We start from the raw sequence: 8,039 nt of genomic DNA, 5'->3' as shown, positions 1-8,039 counted from the left end.
ATTGGTTGGAATGGACAGAGAACACCCTCCAAGAGGCCGAGGAGCAGGCAGTTTCTGCATCGAATGTGCAAACTCCGCTTGCATAGGAATTAACATCCAAGACAAGGAGGGAAGACTAATCCTCACCTGCAACGAAGGCAATAAGCCAAGGCTTTAAGGTTTTTCACTTGAAAAAGAGACCAAGGATCTCTGTGACTATTGATGCATAGTCTAGTGGAAAGTTTACACAATCTCCAACTCATTCCACTACTTCTCATGAACAGCAGATAGTTCAAATTAATAGATACATTCCAGAGAATAAGGAGGAAGACATTTTCCATGTCTTCATTGAAATCAAAAGAAAGAATGAAGAATTGAAATTGAATACATACACCTAGTTCTGGAAGCATTCTTCCAGCTCTCAAGACAGGCTTCTTTTAGTCTTCGATTCTGAGAAGGGAAAGATGCAGATGGATTCATTCTAGCCCAAGTTCCTCAACCTAGGACTGCTGCACAATATCAAAAACACACTTATTTTGAGTTCAATGTCAAAGATGTGCATCCAATTGACCAAATTGAGATGCACAAAAAAACTAGGCAGATGATTGCTTCAACCTTGACAAACACTGTTATGATTTTGTCAAAAATGCAGGTTACATTGGCCAACAATCAGCCACAGTTAAAGTTAGCTAAGATTTCCTCATTAGCAAAGGATACCAAGATTCAATCCTTGGAAAATCTAGTGCTAAAGATGGGATATGATCCCTCAAACATAAATGTTGCAGAGGAGCTCATTAAGAAAAAGAACACTAAAGTTGCAGCATTAAAGAAACAGTTGAAATTGCTAGCCTCGGAGGATCCAATGGCCAAAGAAATCGAAGAGACAGAGACTCAAAAGTCTGATATGATGAAGCTCATCATAGAGCAGAATTTGCAAATTAAACAAATGGAAGAGCAGATGGAGAAATTGGTCAAAGAAAAGGAGGAAGTTGTCAAGAAGACTCAAACTTCAATGGATGTAGTCTCTCTTGTAGCAATTCCTGTCACAAGGGCTTCTACATCAACAACAGGTACAATAGAAGGAGTTGAACAGCTTACTGAAGTTGTTCAGAACTTGTCTATCCAGACAGGAGAAATTAACAAACTAAAGGATGAACTCAAACAATTACAACTTCTGAAGTCCTTAGCAGATAGTTCACATGTAACTGAAACAAACAGACTCAAAGGCCAGGTGGAAGTATTACAGAGAGAACTCAAAGAGTCCTTCTTAGGAAACAAATTGGGTTTAGCAAAAGAAATTCTATGGGAAGAAATCACAAAAGCAATCAAGGAGATTTGGCCCTGCATCAAGATAGTATTTAATCAAAAATATCTCTTAGAAAGGGCTCAGGAAGCAGTGGAAACCATAACTAAGCAACTGGAGGATATGCTAGAGACAGCCTCTGACATAATCAAATTCCTAAATTCCAAGGATGACTATGAGCTTGAGGAATTAAGAATAAGTGACAGAACTACAACGATATTAGAGGTAAAGAAAATTATCACCAAGAAAAATCTTACCCTCCAGCTACAAGAAAAGTGTAGTAATGTCAACTCAATAGTTCAGAGGTTTTTCAACAAGATAGAACCCTTGGTCAGCAAGGGCTTACCTTCTATGATGGTTATTAATGATAAATTAATGCCAATCGAGGATTATGTTAAGAAGCTAACAGAGGTGGGCACCCATGCAGCTTTAGTTTCAAATATCAGAGGGTCAGCAACACCAACACTCATAGCAAACACACTCAGGGATACTTTTTTCATCCTGGATGAAATTAAACATATATTTTTAGTAAAACCTACTTTTACTAAATATATAGAGATGGATGAAATCTACAGGAGGGTAACCAAGATTTCTATCCCAGATAAGAAACGCTGGGAAGAATTGACAAATTTACTTGATTAAGGAATAATCGAACATCATTCAGCTTTTGAAGGGACAATCAACCAACTTCAACCATTTCAACTTTTTCAGCAATAATCATCAACAACCCAGCACCAAAATAGTGCCATATCAACAAGCAGTTTTTATTTTCATTTTGTAATAATCTATTTTTTTAAAGAAGTTTAGGATATTTTTTTGTTCCATTGTTGTATAAATAACTCTCTTCACAAGTTATTAAGGGTTGCACCCTTGAAGAATTATTTCTAAACATTTGATGTACTTAATTTTTCTGGATCATTAATGCAAAGCAAAGGATTCTGAATTCTATTTTATACAGTTTGTGTTCCTGTAAGTTTTTCTAGTGTTGCTCATTATGTTTTTCTTCATATACTTATGTATTACAGAGATAATTAGGTAGGAATAATTGGATTTCAATATATTCCTATAAACTTCTAAAGTGATAATCTATAAATAGAATGAATTAATGGACTATTTGTTTAATTAATTCCCTCTAAATTAATAAATCATCAGCATCTTTTGTAAGCTTAAGCATATTTTCTTAAACCTTTAAACATAGTTTAAAGGTTTTCATAATTGTGGTTATTTAAATTTTTCAATTTGAAAATTGTGATAATCATATTCTTTTTCTTTTCCTTCTCACCATCATACAAGCTATATCACTGTGTAAATATTTATAGCAACCCTCTGCTGAGATATTAATATTATTCAAAAGGTTAGGCATATCATTTCTACATCTGTTTCATCCATTGGTCCTCCAAATTAAAACAAAACCCCCCAAAACAATAATCTTAGATGCCCTGGCATAATAACTAACCATTATTATCTCAGAGATACAACAGATCCAACAATTTATTTCCTAGTTATAAAAGTAATGCTAGGACTATATGAATAGGTATAGAATAGAGACACTCAGGTTATATTTTCAAGAAGAGAAAACATGGTTACTTTTGATAAGAAAACCCCTTCGAATTCTAACTTGCTAGTAGGTACATCTAAAGAAAGACAAGCATGGAAAAATCCATTATCAAATCCAACATTCAGGGTAAGTAGTTTGAGGGTCCAAAATCAAACATTTTGGGTGAGCAGTTTCAAAATTTAGAGATCAATAATTAAGACCCAATTAGTAGGTCCAAAGTGGGAGCCTCACAGTCCAAAGATCTGAAAATTCAAAATAAGAAGAGTGATGAAACATGTGAACCCTCAGATAGGACTCGTAGTAAAGGAAACCATTATACAAAGTCACTTCCAGTTGCTAGAACTTGAAATAAGCTCCAAACCAATCAAATATCCAAAGACTCCTCCAGTAGACACACATTTTAGCTTTATAGGAGGGGTGAATATGGAAGGAGGAGTTGAAATCCACATTCCTAAAGAAGAGCACATGCAAACAAGATGTGAGGAAGAGGTAACATTTGGATTTCCTATTGTAGGTCCTATCGCACATGTTCAAATGAAAAACATTCCCCAATAAGTTTTTCCTCATTTTCATGGTATGGTTACCAAGGACCCTAACGCATTTCTCCTTGAATTTGATATATTATGTCATATATATGATTATTTTAATGATGCAAAAAAAATTCAGTTATTTCTTGCCACTCTCAAGGACTCAACCTTGTGTTGGTGCATGGGATTGGGAGATAATACCATAGAAACATGGGATAAAATGCATAGGAATTTTCTTAGCAAATATTAGGCTTAATATAAATTTATATACTTAAGGGAAGATATTTTCAAAATGGTGTGTAATGATGATGGAAGTTTTTAGGATTTCATGTATAACCTTTAAGGATATGGAAAAAATAAGCTTGACCCGGATACTATTAGAACCATCTTTTTGAGAGGGGTTTCTAATGAATCAATTAACCTTCTTAATATAATGGGAGCAAGAGATGTGTCATAGCTAATCTATGACAAAATTAGTGATATTTGCAAAATATATTGAAGGGGTCAAGCTTGATCTAATAAGGGAATTTCAGACACTTTTTCGAAAGTCATCAAATCAACTATAGGTGATGCTACTAGAGCATAATTAGGACATTATTAAAAAAATTCAAAATTAATCTTCTTGGCACTCTTAGTATGCAATTTTATACCCCATATATTAAAAATAAACAAGAAGCTGAGAAATTTCCTTTTTCTATTTTTTGTCCTAAATGTGGAAAAACACCCACTTAAAGAATTCAGTCTTTTGATAATATAATGCTTGTGCTATTTGTACAGGTAAATATTTGATGGAAGAGTGTCCTTCTCTACATAGGCTAAAAGAGATGTACCAAGGACAAGATCAAATAATTGAGAAACTATGTGCATTAGCACCAAATAGCCCTTGGAAGCCAAGATCCTCACATATAACCTCTGAACCTATGAAAAATTGTCCTTATTATTATCATCAACAATATCCATCTCGGTTTTTTGATTCTAGTGTGTCTTGGCAAGAATTTCCACCACATCCAGTTCCACACTATCCTCGGCAACAAGGTTGGTGAGGTTCAAACTTTGGAGGTATGCATGCTTGCCAGTACCATATGCAACTGTCACAACCTTACCCTACACAACCACCTCCACCATTGTACCAACAACCACACTTTACACAAACAACAACCCAACGAATTGCACAGTTTCCACCACCCCCACAAGACCCACAACTATAATTTCCACCTACTCAACCCCCAAAGTCAACTCAATCGCATGCCCAATCATTACCCAATCTGAACAACAAGGTTACTCAACCTGCTTATAATGTTGAGCCACCAACTTTTCCTACATTCTCAATCACCCCTATAGAGTTGCAAGATGTACACCTTAGGTTAGGAAGGTTTGTTAATAGAAACTCCCCTATGGTCATTGAAGAGAAAATATAAGGAGTATAAACTCATGAAACAAATATTAATAAAACATAGTGTATTACTACAACATCAAAACCCTTACAATCATCTAGCTCACCCCCTTATCCATAGAGGATCATCTTGGAAAATCCCATTGAACATTCTAAAAACGAGTTGATAATAGAAATAACGAATATTTGCATCCAGGTTCCCTTACTACAGGCCATTAGAGATATCCCCTTTTATGCCAAAACTATTAGGCAATTATGTTTGACAAATCCACGAAGGAAAAGGGCCAAACCTAAAGTTATCCAATTTGTAGGAAAAACAATGATGCGGGGTTACCCCCGCTTACACCCACAGTATGCACGTAAAATGCATAAGCACATTTGTCCCAGGAATTTTAACTCTCTAAGGAGTCAAACCGTAAATAGAATATGGTTAAGGCCCCTTTCTTAATCTTTGCAGAATAATTTATAGATTAACCAAGTCTAACCCTTAATTCATCATTTCCTTTCTATCGAGACTCATTCACCCTCATAAACCTTAGTTTAAACCTTAAGCCCCATATAATCAAACTCCACACTTTGCTTTGATATATCGGACTTAACCACAAAACCCTCTCTCGACGCTTTATTTCTATTATAATTCTTTTATAATAGAAATACATATAAACATTCATAAACTTACCTTTTCCGCCAATCCATGGCCCTTGTCGGACTTCAAAAAGAATGAACCCGCGTTCATAAATCGTCAGGTCCGCACATCAAAAACATCTCCTTCCTGCTGTGCTCTCCATTCTCCCATCTTCGATCGATCGATCTCTGCCGTCCATTTATTTCTTCGATCCAACGGTCAATATTCACTCTGAACATTCAAAATAGTCTGTTGATCCTCCACTGTCGATCTGCACTCAATGGACCTGCGCACTCCAAATCAACCCGAAAAGCAGTTTCTCGCTGCTGCGTGTCGCTCGATAAGTGGAATCAGTTGCTCACCCTTAAATACCACGTACCACTTCTACCTCGCCCGAAATACCACTTCTACTTATAAACCCGCCTTTCTTCTTGGTTAACGTTCAGACTTGTTCGTGCCTGATGATCATAGATCTTCAACCATCCACAGCTCCTCCAGAGTCTTCTTCTGCCAGCGCTTCTGGTTAATCTCCAACGTTCATTCCTTGATTCCAATCTACACGATTTAATCTTGGCCACTTATCATCTAACAACTTCATCCGTTGATCTCCGAGATCCAACGGCTCCTATGCATCAACGACTCACCTCTTTGTTCGTCCCTTTGCTTTGACTTTAATTCATTTTTCGTATTTTGTGGTTTCAGGTTTTTCTTCGGGGTTTCAACTTTCTGTTGTTCTTCTGCTCAACTTTATCTGAGCTTAACTCCGCAAATTCTCACTTCGTTATCTCTCCATAGTTTCACTCTGATCCTTCAATTGGATTCGATGATCCATTATGATTCCTCCGAATCACTCTTCTCCTCTGCATAGTTCTACAGAACTCTGCCTACAACCTCTGTTACATAATACACAACTTCCACGTAATTCAATCATTCAATATTCATTTCACACATCTATACAGTTCTGGAATAAACCTTTGTATATATAAATATGAACAATTTATTACATATTGAGATTGTCTATCTCTCAGGCCTGGTTTTCAATATCAATGGCCTCTTCTTTTTTTACAATCTGCCCATAGGCTTATATTTATACCAGAAAGGTTTTGTTGAACTAATTCTGGTTCAGATCCTTAATCTACTAAACTGACTCCTAAATGTCCTCTAAGTCCACTTCTAACTCCATTTAATCCCTAAGAACTCTCTCTAGTTCCTCGAATCATGAAACTACTTTAAGAGTTATAATTGACTTCTAACTCTCTCGTCATTATTAACCACTCATGTTCTCCTTCATCCGAGAGCATTTACAAAATATCTCACATTATCTAATTAATTCCTATCCTACTCACTCAAAAGCCTAAATATTACATTAATTCAACACTTAGGAATCCAACTTCCTTAAAACACATGACCCCCCTATGTCTACTAAAATACAATGATTTTCTCTTGGGTTGAATGTTCCTGCATCAAACAACAAACTTGATGATAGGACAACCTTTCATAAAGAAATGTGTAGATCCTAGTTATCCCATTTTTCAATCCATATTAATTGATTCCTCATATAGCAAGCCTTGATTAATCTAGGGCCATCATTCACACAATGACCAAGCAGACCATAAAGCAATTACAATTACTTAATCTTTGTCCCACACCTATTGTTCTAGAACTAGTTGATAGGTATAAAATCAAACCCGAAGGTGTGTTGTATGATGTCATTGTTTCCATCAATTCATGGGACAATGTGGATTTTATGGTATTGCAACCTAAACTATTTGTGAGAGGAAACCATGTAATTCTGGGTAGACCATGGCTAGCTACCGCAAACACCTTTATTGGTTGTTAATCTATAAGCATGCTTATTTCACATGGGGACTTTGTAAAAAATGTAACTTTGTATCTGCCTGCAAAAACCATTGAGGAAGAGACCTTAGGGATTTAAAACACTGGTAGTGATGAAGAAAATATTGCATCAGTCTTTATAATGGATCAAATTGTGAAATTTAAATAAAAAACACTAAAGAAAGATAGATCCAATATTTTCTTGTCAAATTGAAACCCTTGCAAAACTCTAATTCCCTTGATCATATTTTTAGTTCATATTTTCAAGAAAATTGTGCTCCTCATAATCCACCATCCTACTAGCGATTACATCAACCACTGACACTTCCAATTCTCGTATTATACTTGTAGAGATTAATCCAGGAAAAACCTTGTACATAAACACGCAACTTGATCATCCCAAACATGCAAAATTAATTAACATGTTGTGAAAGAACACTAGTGCATTTTCCTAGAACTACCATGATATTAAGGGCATTACACACAAAATATATACTTGGGATGATACTCACCCCATTAGACATCCGTAGAGATGAATAAACCCATTCCTCAAAGAAATAGTAAAGGAGTTGCAAAAACTATTGGATGCCAATTTTATCTACCTTATTTTAGATAGCTAGTGGGTTTCACCCCTGGTGATAGCTCCTAAAAATAACGATAGGTGGCGAATTTGCATAGGCGAATTTGTATAGACTCTAGGGAATTAAATTAGGCCACTTTAAAATAATATTTTCCCCTCCTTTTCATTGACCAAGTTTTGGACACCTTGGTTCGTAAGAAATACTTCTCATTTCTTGATGATTTCAATCGATATAATC

This window comes from Pinus tabuliformis, chromosome X (genome assembly GCF_031772625.1).
Source record: "Pinus tabuliformis cultivar Carrire ecotype Pingquan chromosome X, CPIR1, whole genome shotgun sequence".
In the NCBI taxonomy this organism is placed as follows: Eukaryota; Viridiplantae; Streptophyta; class Pinopsida; order Pinales; family Pinaceae; genus Pinus; species Pinus tabuliformis.
The sequence above is the reverse complement of the archived record's forward strand: the minus strand, read 5'-3'. Positions refer to the sequence as shown.